Raw genomic sequence first — 16,745 nt, forward strand, 5'->3', positions numbered from 1 at the left:
TCAAATGTATTGTTCAGCTGGAGTATATCGGAGCTTGATCTCTATATAAGACCTCCAGTTCCTCAATTGTTAAATTAAATCAAAAGGGTAAATACCGTAGAACGTGAACGTAAAAAAATACGAACACAGTTTCATCTTTAGTATTTAAGAGTAAGTTAAACTTAAGACCTTATCGAATTGTGTAGTAAAGGATACTCAACTTGTATTTTTGGTAAGTGTTATTAATGATTGATTCTTATTGTTTTAAATACAGAATTCATGACGCGTGCTCGTACGTAAAAGTTGGGTAGCTTAACGGGTCCGGAAACACGTACAGCACAACCTTTGAGCTTATACAACCTTGAACTTGGCCTTATATTAGTCAATGAAATATTTATGTCATGTTTGTACGTTATAAAGTAATTGTCGTTTTCGATAGTGGTGTGAGATATTTTGTTTCGTTTCTAGAGCAGGTTTCTGAAAATCAATAAATATTCTACATTTGTAGGTAAGGTTAGTTAACGGTCAAAGAGCCGAGATGACCTAGTGATTAGAACGCGTGCATCTTAACCGATGATTTCGGGTTCAAACCCAGGCAAGCACCACTCACTATATATATGTGCTTAATTTGTGTTTATAATTCATCTCAGAAAACATTGTGAGGAAACCTACATGTGTTTAATTTCATCGAAATTCTGCCACATGTTTATTCCACCAACTGGCATTGGAACAGCGTGGTGGAATATGTTCCAGGCCTTCTCCTTAATGGTAGAGGTAGAGGCCCAGCAGTGGGAAATTTCCAGGCTGTTACTTTACTACTTTTAGTCAACAGTTACTTTATTTATTATTTAATTAAGTTTTTGATTTTGACTCACAGAGTTCTCTTTATGTTTTCTTTCAATACTAAGTCATAAGTCACTTCTATTTTTAATTTTTTTGTTTTTTTTTCTTAAACTTGATAAAGTTTTTAAAGGGCACTGGTGTTTAATAAAACCGTTTGCAGATACATTTATGTTTTGTAAATTAATTTTATTATAAACTTTAAAGGGGGTGCAAAGTCTTGTTAATAATAAACAAGTGTCTTGACCCCTCGCATCAATTACACCAATTTAGAAACGTATACTTAATGTCAAGTGATCCTCAATTTTGTTTTAACACTTGTTGGACATACGACCTTATAATTTTGACTCTTATTATTATTAGGTAATTTAAATTGAATACAAGGGACTGTATTTTATAATACTCAAACACTGATGGTATTATTGGTTGACTCAATGCACAGCCTGATACCGTGAGCCCACACACAATACGCACACATAATACAAAATATTGCACAGAAATATTTTATAGTATATAGGAGTGCCTTTTAAAACTTACCTTTAAGCTATTGAATATTAATATCAATAAAAGGATGTATGATATGTTTCTATGAAAGATCCAGAAAAATGAAATATGTTTTCTGTAATGGATAAAAAAAAATTATCTTACGTTGCGTAAATTAATCTTACAAAAAGACTAATAGGGTTTTTTGTTGCTAGAAATATGTAAGTTGCGTCGCAAAAGTTTCGCAAAAGAGTAAAAAAGACAGCGTTAATTAGACTAACAAATTGTCAGTGTCACAATCAGCTGTTTTCCTATTCTATTAACACAAGGATCAATATTCAACTAGAATTAACCCTCAGTTACCTAAGCTTCGGTTCATTTTGTTATGTTCTGATAGTATATCCGTTATATTTTAGTAGAATTACCCCATAGTCAAATTACTTCAAAACTCAACGTTTTCGTTGAAAAAGTCAGTCGGTTACTGAGATGTTATCGATTTGAAACACGCACACGCCTAGCTAAATATACGTTCAATTAAAACACAAATCTCACGAATGACAGAGAAATAATATTAATAACAATACTTCATTTTATGCTCTATATCGACGGCTTAAGATTTAATTTTGAATAACCTTACTTGGAGAGATGTTAACTAATTAATGGTTTTATATTATTCGAAATTTAAATATGCATTGAATTAAAGGTGTCTTCATAAAAGCTAAACGAGGTTTAACTAATTGATTATAATGGTTAATGGTTTTAGTCAACACAAGATACAGATCTCTTTCAATATATTGTGTAAAGATTATATCAATTTCAATTAATATATTTATGTAATGCATTACGTTCTTTTATATATCGTGTTTGCATTCTTTTAATTGAAACACTTATATTGGTCATATTTATATCTATATATGTATATAGGATGCATGTGTGGAAATTGCTAAAATATTTAATTTAATAATTTAGCATACAGAAGTGAAATAGATTAAAAAAAGACAAGAATATAAATAACTTAATCGGGATATAAACAACTTCAATCATTTACTAATAAACCAAAAATAGTTCTAACTTTGAAAATATCTTAATATGCGCGCTTTTGTTCTTTTTTTTTTATTTTATTCTTTCCACTCAATTGTATACCTAAAGGAATCTAATATAATAATCTAAATATATATTCATTTAAATATAAAGTATAAAAAAACTCAGTGTGCACAGGAGCACAGGAGGAGTGTGTCATATTTTGACGGAAATTCGAACAAGACTTTTAAATAGTATTCCATGTATGTATCGGTAAAGAATGCGATGCGCCCTAGAGAAGGCGCGTCAAAAACGATCCTCAAATTATAGAGTGCGCATATTTATTAGCCTTACATTTACATAGAACACAGATTAACATATCGCGCACATTTAATTACAGCGCTCATTGACAAAGACAGTGAGCGGCACTGCTTTACAGCGAACTTAAACATGAATCTGAAGTATTTTACGATTTTTAATTGTAGTATTTTTTCTAGTCCATATAGAAGATCATCGAAAACACCCGAATATAGCAAGATTGCTTACAGAGAAACTTTATTATGTGGAATAATAATGTTACTATAATGGATACAGATATTTAATATACAAATATTTTATTTGTTTATATATGTTATATATTAACACTTATTTGTACGTCGATTAGAATGACGCCTTTATTTACATCTATACATTTAATAAAATTGGAGTAGACACTCCAATTTTACAAACAGACGTTTGTAATAGTAAAATAGCCCTTTTTTCACTCAATGCATATGTATTATGTACTGTATATTTACCAAAATTTTTTTTTACACTTTTTGTCGGTCTATCTGTCTGTTTGTTCCGGCTAATCTTTGGAACAGCTGGACCAATTTTGATGGGGCTTTCACTGGCAGATAACTGATATAAGAGGGAGTAACTTAGGCTATAATAATATTTTTTTTTGTTATATTCAAAGGCGTACAAGGTCGTGGGCACAGCTAGTTTATCATATAATTTTGAGTACATATATACTTTTGTTTTCCTTTTGTTTAATCAAACCACTATGTTTCATGTAGGTACATTTTTTTCATATTTCTTCGTTAGCAACAGTTAACGGTCGGTGTGACGTAATTTAAAACCAATGTCCCTTTTAATGAGAAATTATAATGATTGACTCATAATTAAAAGGTGTTATTTGAAATGTAATATAACGAGCGTCGAATTATATCAAATTGCTGCTTTTTCTAAGCGCTCCCTATTTTTTGAACATCATTAAGCAATTTTCAACCCTATTCCCTTATCTTATGGGTCACCGAATATTTCGAAATGTATCATTATCATGAACTTACATCGGTTGCTGTTCGAGAATTTGTTGTTTTCTTTCTTTGAATTTGAAGTCTTATCTCATTTACATAAGGTTCATATTTGATTTCGTGGTCGTGAATTCAATTATAAGGGCACGCGTACAAGTGTAACTCATAATATTTAGGTTACAAGACTCTTTAAATATACGTTACAGTCAAAATTAGTGTAATTGCAGCCTGAAATTGAATGTTTTTGAAGAATTGTTTCCTAACTAGATATCTGTTATTTTTAAACATGTTTTGTTATTAACGTAATTATAATGCGTTCCAAAAAGTTTGAATTATGTTTTAAATCATGGTCTATATTTAAAAAAAAAAAACTATCAATGTTAAATAAACAATTTGATTTGGAACGCAATGTGTTAAAATTGTCTAAATATACTACAAATTAGAGTTAAGTATCCGATTCTATTCCTTTTTTAAAATATTTTCGAAAATGTGTTCTAAAATCACTGTCAATTAATTCGAACATCCCCCCGAACATCCCCAGAAACACCTGCTAACTCTCTACCACTAAATTAAGTTTATCTCACAGAACTCATTACAAGAACAGAATTCAAAAAAGGAAGCACCTTCTCTCAAAAAAATGACATTAAATAATAGGTGGACATTAAAAAGACATTGAGAACTGTATTAACGAATGTTTAAGAGCTCATTACGAAAGCAGGCCGGGATATAGGAAGGTCAAATTTACGGTCGCCCATCACCTGTCCATCGACACAAAAAGCTCAAGTAAAAAATGCACAGCGGGGATGGAAAGTGCTTTCGGTTAAATGCAGTTCCATATCTCAAAAGTATTTTAGATACCCAGAGTACCCATAACAGTGTGCAACATAACGTTGATTTAATTTCGTTTTTAATTAATTCTTCGATTTGAATATACGTAATTAGCAGCTTCGCGTTTATATCTGCTTTTAACATAGTCCTTTATTTTTAATTAAAGCCACATTTAGAAGCGATTGCATTGCCGAATTACAACAACGGTATTTCAATTGGAGGACCAATAAATCTCAAATGTCAAATGTCCGTTCAGATAAACCGAAAAAAAAAATAATACAAATGTATATTTGTTTCGTTCGAGTTTCGATCCTTGTCTAATGGATACAAGGACATTCGCCATTGGACATTCATAATAAGGCTTTTACAAAGAATGATTTGTAACAAGGAAACGCTGAGCAGGTGATAGTAATTACGATGTGAAACAAAAAGACTGGCCTCACCTTCGTTCGTGGCACCTTTCAATGGCAGCTGCTATTTACGGGACGTGTCATAAATGACGCCCGAGATGTTTGTTTAACAATATTCTATACAATAGTTCTTAAAAATACTTTGTACAGATATGACCACGCCACCCATAGATCTCTGATTCATAAACGCGTGTCTATAGAGGATGTTCGGTACAAAGGCTCGCATTGTTCTTCCCTCGTTTGAGGGTAGTTGGAGAAATGGACGCGTCTTCTCGGTAAGAGGATTCGTTTTTGTTAGCTGATGAATAAATTTTTGTTATCTATAGAACATTGTTCAGCGCCGACAAAGGATGGAAAAAATCGTGTTCGCATAATGGCTTGAGCCGTATAATTGTTTTTTCAAGTGTCATTTATTGTTATCGTTGTTTCACGATCCTGTGCCTAATAAAGGTAGTGTTATTGCTTTAAAATCATTTAATAAAACAGTTACTATTTCACGATGATTTGTTTTGAAGTGTTCTATATTCAAACTTACAGCAGATATTGTACGTTAATACCGAAAAAAAAAAACTTTTTTTGCGTATTTTTACCAGTCCGTTCGTCGTTCTTAATTTGAATTAATGCTAAAGCTAGTAGTCATATTAATATATTAAATGCGTGCACTTGTCCTTCAACGTTGTTAGTATAAAACGATCGTTATGTTTAGACATAACAGTGTAGTACGACGAAGTTTTATCTGAACGCGCATCGGTTACGTGACATCGCTAGAAATATTAAGCGGGTAATGTCATCACGGCGAGATAAGGAACCTTTTATCGGCCAAAGCAAATGAGTATCGATCATATTGGGACCAGATAAGCCCTACAGAGAATGCTATAAGAAAAAAAAGATCGTCTGTTATCGTTAAATTGTTAAAATCTCAAACAATTTCGATGCATCGACTCGTGAAACCGTTTGGCGGGCGAGCAACTTAGGTTTATGGTTTTTTTCATTCATTCCCGTTCTAAGAATGACGGCGGCTTTTTGGCGCCTACAAGATCCCGCTTTTTTTGTATTTGATTTTTTTGTTCTGTTCTTAGACAAAATTTGGTGGGATCGGTGTTTTGTTGTTTACGTGCAGACGATTTTTGCCGAGTCGATTTGAGCTTAACCGATATCACGATAACATTGTTAGTTCTTATCTATATGTATTACGTTGTACTATCTCATTGGCTATGTCTTAACTTGTAATTGTTGTACTAACTACATTGATTTCCTTTGAATTGTTAGCTTTATAATAAAAACTAGTTTGTATACATCGAATAAAATTACATCGAAATATTTTAAGTCCAAGCAACATATATACAGATTGTTAAAGGATATTTAAGTTAAACTGTGTTTGTAAAATTAACTCTCGAGGCGTCAAGTAATAACAGTTATATTCACGATACACGGAATGAAATTACCAAAAATACGATTGGTGAATTATATTGGATTGCACCGGTAAGAAGTTATAAAACCGGTTATAGTCGCATTGAAGTTGCCGATTTAAAGTGTTCTCTTATTTAATTGTAGGAATTAGCAAAATTATGTTTGTTCGCAATGTACATTGATGTGTATTTTAAAAGTTTATGTCTTTTTAGATAGATTGGAAATTAAAACATTGTCTTATAAACATATATTTTACTAGTATTTGCCCGCGGCTTCTCGTTCATGCTTTAGGCAAAAAGTGGCAAAATGTCCTATTTTAGGGTTCAAGTTTGTTATCAAATTTGGTTCAAGAGTTTGGTCGTAAAAGAGCGACATACAGAGTTGTTTTCACAGTTTATAATAGTAATATAGATAATATAGATGGAAAATTAGCCACTTCATCATAAGTGTTCACCAATTACATTGTCGTTTGAAGAAACATTTACCAACCTCGGGGGGACTTGGCTGTTATGCCCTTTTGACTGTAGGTATGCAGACTCAATCACTCTTCAAACTGTCAAAAATAATACTTAGTATTTCTGTTCATAACATCTGAACATCTGATGAATGGGTGGTACCCAAACAGACGTTCTCACAATAAAAAAAAAGCATCAGTGATTTTTATTTGCCGGCTCTTCTCAATTATGAAGATGATTTTTGTTTATAATTCATCACGTGCTTCACATCACTTCAATGAAATTCTGACACATGTATAACCCGCCAACTCGCATTGGAGCAGCGTATTGAAATATGCTCCAAAATCTTCTCCTCAAAAGGGAGAAGGAGACTTTAGCCCACTTCACTTTAAAATAACACATACGTATATATATATATATATATATATATATATATATATATATATATATATATATATGTTGGATGAATAAATTCTAGGAAATCTATTTAGAGCTATTTTTATACATATTACTATTTATATCGATCAGGTTTATTTCAATGTGCAATTTACTTTAAAATTTATTATAATTAACTTCAAGGCATACAAAAACGTGACGAGCGACACGATTCTTTTCACACAGTCTGTCGCTAAAAATATAATATCATTTAATCGTAATCTGCATTAGTGCTTGTATTTCAATCACTAATAAACTCGTTTTCAACTATAATTAGCGTGTCGTATACGTTTTTTTTGTTGCACATATCGTGTGTTGCGTTACGTCTGTACGTCACTTGATTTGATTTACAGTACACATCTTGCCGTCTGCGCGTGAAATCGCTAAATTAGTAAGAATATAATCTCAGCTTGAATATAATCCCGTATGTGATGTCTTATTGTTATATTGAATTAATTTCTTTTTTAATTGTTATAAGATTCATAATCTGAAACGATATGTTATTCAGTTACGCCCTTTTGAATCGGTTGAAGAATGTTTATTAGCGAAACGAACTACTAAAAAACTCAATAGCTACTCTTTTTCTCAAATTGAATATGTAATCAATTATAATGTATGAATGTTCTAGCTTTCTTGACGAATTTCTAGATTTTTAGTATGTGTAGGTTATGGTTAAATGAAGCGTCGGTAGTGCAATGGTTTACCATATTACCTACTACTAACATCGACTTATATAGTGTAGACCCAGCTTCAGATAAACAGGAACATCAAATAATTAACAATATTTAATATGGTTTACAATTTACAATATTAATTTTTACAGTTTTCTTTACAATCATCCATTATCTTCCGTATTTAAAGGTAGATTAACAATTCCCATGTCAAATTTAATAATATTCTATTTCTACTTTTGTTTATAAAAATGTCAAAGCAAAAAGTATTCATTACATTCATATAATTCTGTGACTGAATAATGAATATAGTTCAACAGCTAGAAGTTATTTAACATTTAATGATTATTTATAAATATTATATTTAAAATACTTTATAGGTTCACAATAGTTACTGGCTCACTCACCCTTCAAACCGTAAGACAACAATACTAAGTATTGCTGTTTGGAGTTAGAATACGAGCTTGTGTGTTATGATCTACTCAGTCGGGTAGCACATAGCATCTGCAGTAAATAAATATTATTTATAAGTATGATTATTTTTATTTATTTTCACTCATATAATATTATATTTTTAAATATAAAATACAAACATATAAAAAATATTTAAAAATATAAAATACAGAGGCCAACCAGTGGCGGGAACAGAGTCCAAGCCACCGGTGGTCAGGGCTTCAAATTAAGTATGATTATTATTATGATGATATTCTGTAATAATCCTAATGTATCCTAAATTAAATGAAATATATTTTTTAGTTGTAATGTTTTGTTGATTCACTTAATGATTACTACCTGAGATCTGACTATTTGAGATTCAGAAACATCAAAGAGGTAGAAATTGCATTGAAAAGAATATCTCGAAGTTTATTGATTGAAGGCACACATTCAACTTTAAACTGTTGTATACCGAAGTTTTTTATTTATTTTTTAAGTGCGTTCTTAATATGTAATTCTTACATCTGAAATGTATTTACATAAGGTATCTTATGAATATTAGTTTTATATAATTTTCCTAAGTATATTCATCGTAGATACGTAGCTCATTAGCTCAATAACATTAAATGGCCAGTTAACTGGACAAGACCTCAGTCCATACCCTGAATTGGCTGAATAGCGCGACCCACATCACCTTGACCCGTACGATACGAACAGACAGTTAACGACCGGCCTTCACATTGAATGTCATTTATATTGAAATTGCAATTTGAAATCGGTAGAATTTTTAAGACGACCGTACGTGATGGCTCTTATATCGATTATTCAGAACAACTGTTGAATATTTCTTTTATATACATCTTCGAGATATCTTAACAAATATATTAAGGACTACAATATATATTGAAAAAAAAATAAATGTTTTTTTGCTGACGTTACATTATTGTTTTGACGACCTCCATGGTCGAGTGGTGTGTACACCGGTTTTCATGGGTACGCCACTCTGAGGTCCCGGGTTCGATTCCCGCCGAGTCGATGTAGATTACCATTACTTTTCTATGTTGTCTTGGGTCTGGGTGTTTGTGGTACCGTACTTACTTCTGATTTCCATAACACAAGTGCTTCAGCTACTTACATTGGGATCAGAGTAATGTATGTGATTTTGTCTCATATTTATTTATTTATTTATATACACACACACAAAAGTACTTGTTTTTAAACACAGAAAAAAGTGTCACATGAGAATCGTAAGGTTTTCTATCCAACGTTACGAAAATAACATGTCGAAATAAATAATTCCAAATAAATAATCGAAATTTCTCGGATTTCGGAAATTTAAAGAACAGATGACGATAGATTTCCACACCATATTTGTCAAGTGTCCCGCGCGGTGTGTGTTTCAGTGTCGGATGTCGCGTGTCTAGAAATATCTGCCTATTTAAGATCGCCTTCCGTCACACCGTTGCTACTCATTGTGACGTCCGAGGAAGTCTTTCGATTTTTAAGTTTTTGTTATGGTCTGATCGTAGCTAGAATTATAATGAGATGTCTTAACTGATACGTAATTTTATCTATATTATTAATATTATAAATGTGAAAGTAACTTTGTCTATGTATCTATCTTTTGTCTATCGTTCTTTCACGACCTAACCGCTGAACCGAATTTGGTGAAAATCGGTATGAAGCAAACTTAAACTCGAGATCACTTGTCGAGATGGCCTAGTGGTTAGAACGCGTGCATCTTAACCGATGATTGCGGGTTCAAACCCAGGCAAGCACCGCTGATTCATGTGCTTAATTTGTCTTATAATTCATCTCGTGCTCAGCGGTGAAGGAAATCATAGTTAGGAAACCTGCATGAGACAAATTTCATAGAAATTCTGCCACATGTGTATTCCACCAACCCGCATTGGAACAGCGTGGTGGAATATGTTCCAAACCTTCTCCTCAATGAAATACGTCCATACTTTTTCTCTACATTGAAAGGTGTTTTAAAATCTGTATTAAGCTACACAGAAGAAAAAAGACTAGCTCATCAATGGTTCTATATATATGCTGTCAAATTTGAACTATATGGATTTTGTTAAAATAGGTATTGGTTTATTAACTCGTTGGTCTAGAGTTCGATAACTTGGTGAGGCCAATTAGAAGTTGTATGATTTGATCAAGTAATGATTAGTAGTCCGGAATTAGGAAATAGGTTTCCCTTGCCTCGGAAAGCACGTAATGAGGCTGGTTATGCGACCGATATCCGGTCACGTAAGATTGTCGTATCTGACTTAAAGAGTTAGGGGATAGAGAGGGATTCTGTATTTGCACACATGTTTTTGATCTGTATTATCTTCTGGCCAATCTGTGATTAGTCTCCTGTCAGCAAAGATTCCCTTGGGGGAGCAATAGGTCAATTAAAACAGTTCACAATTATTTTTTACTAGCTGTGCCCGTTTACGAAAAAGTTATTATACAGTTCACATATCTTACTATATCTTATTATTTACGCATTAAATCCGTTCCAGAGATTAAACGGAACACACAGACAGACAGACAAAAATACTATAAAATGTTATTTTGGTATATATGTACCGTGTATTCATATGTATTTAATAAAAAAGCGGCTATTTTAATTTTACTACCAGACAATTCAATTTAATTATATGTATGTATAGATAATGAAGTTCTCAATGATAAATATATAATAGAATATACATAATTAAGTTTTCAACCATAAATAATTATATAATAGAAGCCATTATATATAGAATAATAAATAAGCTATTCCATACATAAATGTGTCACAAGGAATTCAGGTCTTGGTATTGCATCTTATATCCGCAGTCGATGGTTACGTTTTCCTTTACCGCCAAACGTGTGATGAATTATTGAATGAGCATTTCATTTCTTAGAAATTGTCAGCGACTACTTAATAATTGTTGAGGATAAATGTCTTAATCTATACTTCTATACTATACTTGTATACTATATAATTAATAAATGTGAAAGTAATTCTGTCTGTCTGTCGCTCTTTCATTACCAAACCAATTATAGATTGAGCCAATTTTTTTTTAATTTTTTTTTTATTGTATAGGTTGGCGGACGAGCATATGGGCCACCTGATGGTAAGTGGTCATCATCACCCATAGACAATGACTCAGTAAGAAATATTAACTATTCCTTACATCGTCAGTGTGCCACCAACCTTGGGAACTAAGATGTTATGTCCCTTGTGCCTGTAGTTACACTGGCTCACTCACCCATCAAACCGGAACACAACAGTACTGAGTACTGTTATTTGGCGGTAGAATAGCTGATGAGTGGGTGGTACCTACCCAGACGGGCTTGCACAAAGTCCAAGGAAGGACAGAGGCCCTAATTCCCTACAACGCGTTAATGTGATAAGAATTGTTTAGGAAGATATTTGAAGCGTCATTAAATGGTTAATGATGTCCAGTGAAGTGATTTCAAAATATTCTGTATTCAAGTAAGCAAGTGGTAGGGAGGTTGGTGTTGAATTAAATATAAAACTACAATCATTTCGGAAAGTTTGATTTAATTAGTTCTACTAGGAAGCTGCAAGTAACTTCTTTTCCAGCATTACAATTACAGAGTATTTCATTAATTTACAATTAAATTTAATATGTATTGTACTTAGACATAAATATCGACACATTATAAAGTTTCCATAATCATTACAAAGTTACGTTACGTCATGATAGAGAATGATTATCAAGTCAAAACTGTAATTTAATTTATTGGAGTTGATTTCAGTTACAACTAAGCCTCAAGTTTAAGTTAAGCCGTTTAGTTCTTAAGTGACTTAAGTACAAATTCTCGTAGTTAATGAACGCTCGGTTGGTGAATGTTTAAGTTTATCGATTAAGTTATATTATCTTAACTAAATCTTGTTAAATATTTAAAGAAAAGATCTGATATTTACGCAAAAAGATGTACTAGTGTTTTAAATGTGATTGTGTTTACCAAAGATCACGGGTTCAAATCTGGGTAAGCAGCGCTAAAAATTTATCTCGCTTTTGCGGCGAAATATACTTCTTAATAGAACCTCTCTTGGATACTAAACCCATTTGAGCAGCGGAGTGCGAAAAGCTAGTATCCAATGTTCTCATTCTTATATATATATATATATATATATATATATATATATATATATATAATAATATATATTTTCAATAGGCTATACCTATGCCCAGTAGGACATTATATAGATTTAACGTACTATTATTATACGTCCGATTTTGCCAGTCAACCGCTGTCAAATATTATCAACAAACTGATCTCATCTGACGTATGCCTCTGTCCCATTCGACGGTGTAAAAGACTTCCGTATCGGTAAGGCGCGTCCGATGGCCTATTCTCTTCGTCCCGGCCACAATTCTAAATCTGGTAACGCTGCCCGTCTAATTCCGGACAATGTAACTATCGCTCACTTCCTCTTACGTAACGTCTAAGACAATTGCTTATGTACAATGGACTATATCGTTGTCTAATACAATTTGTAAGGGAAGTTGAATGACATTATATTAATGTATGTATGTTAAAGCGTAGGAAGCGTTTTGTAATATCTCGTACGTTGCAAAAGTCTTTGTATGTAAGTTTGTATGATCTAGATATTATTAATAGGAATTATATTTCTCTAGTATTTGTTAGCCGAGATGGCCCAGTCGCTAGAACGCGTGTATTACCACTGAATATTCATGTGCTTAATTTGTGTTTATAATTCATCCCTTCCTTCAACGACAAGTGAAGGAAAACATCGTAACGAAACATGCTTGTGAACTGCATAGAAATTCTGCCACATGTTTAATCCACCGACCCGCATTGGAAAAGCATGGTGGAATATGTTCCTTACTTTCTCATCAAAGGGATAGGAGGCCTTATCCCAGTAGTAGGAAATTTACAGACTGCAGTTGTTTTAATATTTGTTATGTGCACGCGTTACACGATCAATTTGACTTTACTAAGTATATTAGTATGTCTAATGTATATCTTCTAGAAGATCTACGGTATGTAATACTTTAGATTCTATATATAAGAATATTACAATAAATTTGCTTTTGTCTAGTTCTCAAATCCAGGTACACGAGTACTATGCAACAGTGAACAGCCTTGTAATATAACACATTTATGCAATGTTATCGGTATGTAAAAGGAGTGTTCGTGTAAAGTGTGTCACACACGTGCCCCGAGTCTCTGTCTAGAACCCCAGATGCAGAAATGTGTTAGTCGCATTCCTTAGCTGTGATTCGTGTGAAATGTTACTTATATTTAAGCTTATTGAATTACTACAGTAACTATATTGATCCAAATAAATATTGGCCAATATCACATACATTACTCTGATCCCAATATAAGTAGCTAAAGACTTGGGACTAGGTGTTATGGAAAACCATAACACCTAGTCCCAAGTCAACATGGAAAACTGATTAACTTTTTCTAAATCGACTCGGCCGGGAATCTAACCCGGAACATCGAAGTGGCGTACCTGCGAATACACTACTCGACCACGGAGTTCGTCCAATATTTATGTTATTGTTTACAAATGAAACGTATTCCGATACGATGTCAGAACCAAACGCATTGAAAAATAGTTCAACTTCTATCACACATACCTGTGGATACGCCGTGGATACATTTCATGTATCAGAAATTATTGTCAGATGTAGATTACTTGCTGTGGAAGCCCGTCTGGGTGAGTACCACACACTTATCACGTAATCTACCGCCAAACAGTAATGCTCATCATCGTTGTGTTCTAATTTGAACTTACTCACCGTAAGCCAATGTAACAGGTACAAGAGAAATAACATGCTGTTGTTGTTCCTAAGGCTGGTGGCGAAATTGTGTTGGCCTATTTGCGATATTTACCACTTACCATCAGATAAGCCAATTTCAGTCATCATGCCTATATCATAATATATGTATATTCTGACCTCTTTTATATCTATTGATTTTTGAACATTGTTTTTGATACTAAATGTAGGCGGACAGATCACATAGAAATCTTAATCATTCCCTATGTTCCTTGTGTCTGTAGTTACACTGGTTCAATCAAGCTTTAAACCGAAATAACAATACTGAGTACTGTTGTAGATGGACCTACCTAGACGGGTTTGCAAAGTGCCCTGCCATCAAGTAAATATAATTTACTTTACACAATGATTATTATTTATAATAAATTTCTAGTAATTTATTATATATAAATTACTAGAAATTTATTATAAATAGAGATGCTGAGTTTTCTTGATGAATCATATTTCCTAACGCACATAATCATTTGGAATCATACCACTCAGTGTCATACAATATGATAAGCTTAGATATAATCTTACTAGTTGTCACACGCAGCTTCACTCGCGTTTAGGTCATGAGTTAGGCAAAAAAGTAGCCTATTTCCATTCTTGGAGTTCAAGTTTGCTACATAACAAATTTCATCAAATTCGATTCAGTTATTTAGTAGTGAAAGAGCGACAAACAGACCGACAGAGTTTCTTTCACATTTATAATATAATTATAGAAGTATAGATATCCCCTTCGTTCACGAAATAGGACAACTATAAGAACATCTAGTAACACGGTAACAGTTTCTCAAAGATTCATACACTTGTAACAACTGGAGTCTAAAAAGTGTTACACATAAAAGAGGCATATCAAAGCATTTTTATACGGACAGATGTCATCATAACAGCGATAGCATCGCAGCGCACCGCACTTAAGATTATCAAATCGTATAAAAACAAAAGCGGCAAGGGTGTCGACCCGGGAAACAATCCGGGGCTTCACGGTCGGAGCCTCCCTGCACGTGCTGTAAATGCAACGAAACTCATGCATATTTCTATTTCTCCGGTATTATAACTCCGTTAGGGCACTTCCATACTGGGACGAGACGCCAATGGCGCCAGTGTGGGTAAACAATATTTTTTTATCACGTATATGCAAATATAATTGCCTTTTAGAAAGTAATGTCGGTTTTTCTTAGTCTGTAATTAGTATGAACGGTTAATATTTTCTTATTGTGTTTATTGTTATTGGTAAACAATGTTAAATATACGTCGATTTATCTTGAAGTGTTTCAAAAATTTAAACTTAATTTCTTAATAAAAACTTACTTTACTTTACTTCATTCTACAAAATTTTTAACAGAAATTAAAGTTGCTCATTAATAGATAATATCTAATTAATTTATTAAAGTAAAAGTTTATGTAAAAATTAATTATATTGAGAACACTCGTGAAAAAAGTTCATCCATATCCAGTAAGGCTTATTTAAGAAACAGCGGTTAATAATGTTAAAGGTCTCGGTACGTTTTTGTTGCAATAACACCCGAACCGTATCGAATCTATTCTAACTAGATATTCCGCCATGTTGCATGCGCACGCGCCGCTGCGCGCCAACTAATTAATACATGCCCTTCCAGCTTTTCATTAGCGCACAGACGTGTTTTTGTTAAGATGTACGGATGTTTTTAGCGTCGCTCGTTTACTATGGACTTGCTATCGGATATTTAGAATCGTATCATCCTTACTAGCGCTTGACACGCGACACGAGTTATTCGAACCATCTATTTGATGTTCTGTTTTCGCTTTGGATGTTACGTATTTAATTTTAGAACGAGAAAGTGTTTTTTTGGATATTTTTTTTTTATAATGGATAGTGAAATCCGGATTCTTAACTATGATTAAGCCGCGCTTGTCAAGATACGATTTGTTTTATCGATTTGGAACTGAAACTTGACGACGTAGAGTAGTTAAAAGGCAAATATTATGTTAGAGACTCTTGAATTTTAGAATTTTACTCCTTAGGTAATGAAGAGGCTTGAGTTGAGTAAAACATATTTTATAATTTGTTTGTCTATTATTAGTCACAAGGAAAATTATTAGGGATCGCTAGTTTGAATCCTGGGATAAAACAAGTGACTGTGAGGTTTTAATTTGCCGCCGTCAAGTTTGATACGCAAATAGTTTATATGTTAATATATGAACGAGAACATACTGATGTATGTAATCAGGTATCAGCTGTTTCGGAATATCTTACTCTCAAAGAGCGGCGAGTGATACAATTATGTAATAATTAGCCATAAGAATATGACTGTTTCTGTTAATACAATAAATAATTCGTTTATAGTACATATTTTTATTTGTATTATTCTTTCACTATTCTGTTGGTGCACAATTAAGTATAAATAAATAATACAATTCGCTGTTACAATGTAATGAATTGTTCATTATCGCCCTACACAATTAACTGTAACTCGACCGCAATGACATTCGCAAGAAATCTCAAGTAATTGAAAGGCACGTTAATTAAATCAAATCATTAATTCAAAGCACTCAAAGGACCACCCGAAACGTAATCACAATGGCGGGAGATTGCAAATGTTCAATAAGCCGAAAGCTGTCACTGATCACGAGTCAGACGATTAAAAGTCGTTCGATTAAAAGTGAGTCGATTTAAAATTGACCAAACGAAACG

Source organism: Vanessa cardui, chromosome 16 (genome assembly GCF_905220365.1).
Source record: "Vanessa cardui chromosome 16, ilVanCard2.1, whole genome shotgun sequence".
NCBI lineage: Eukaryota > Metazoa > Arthropoda > Insecta > Lepidoptera > Nymphalidae > Vanessa > Vanessa cardui.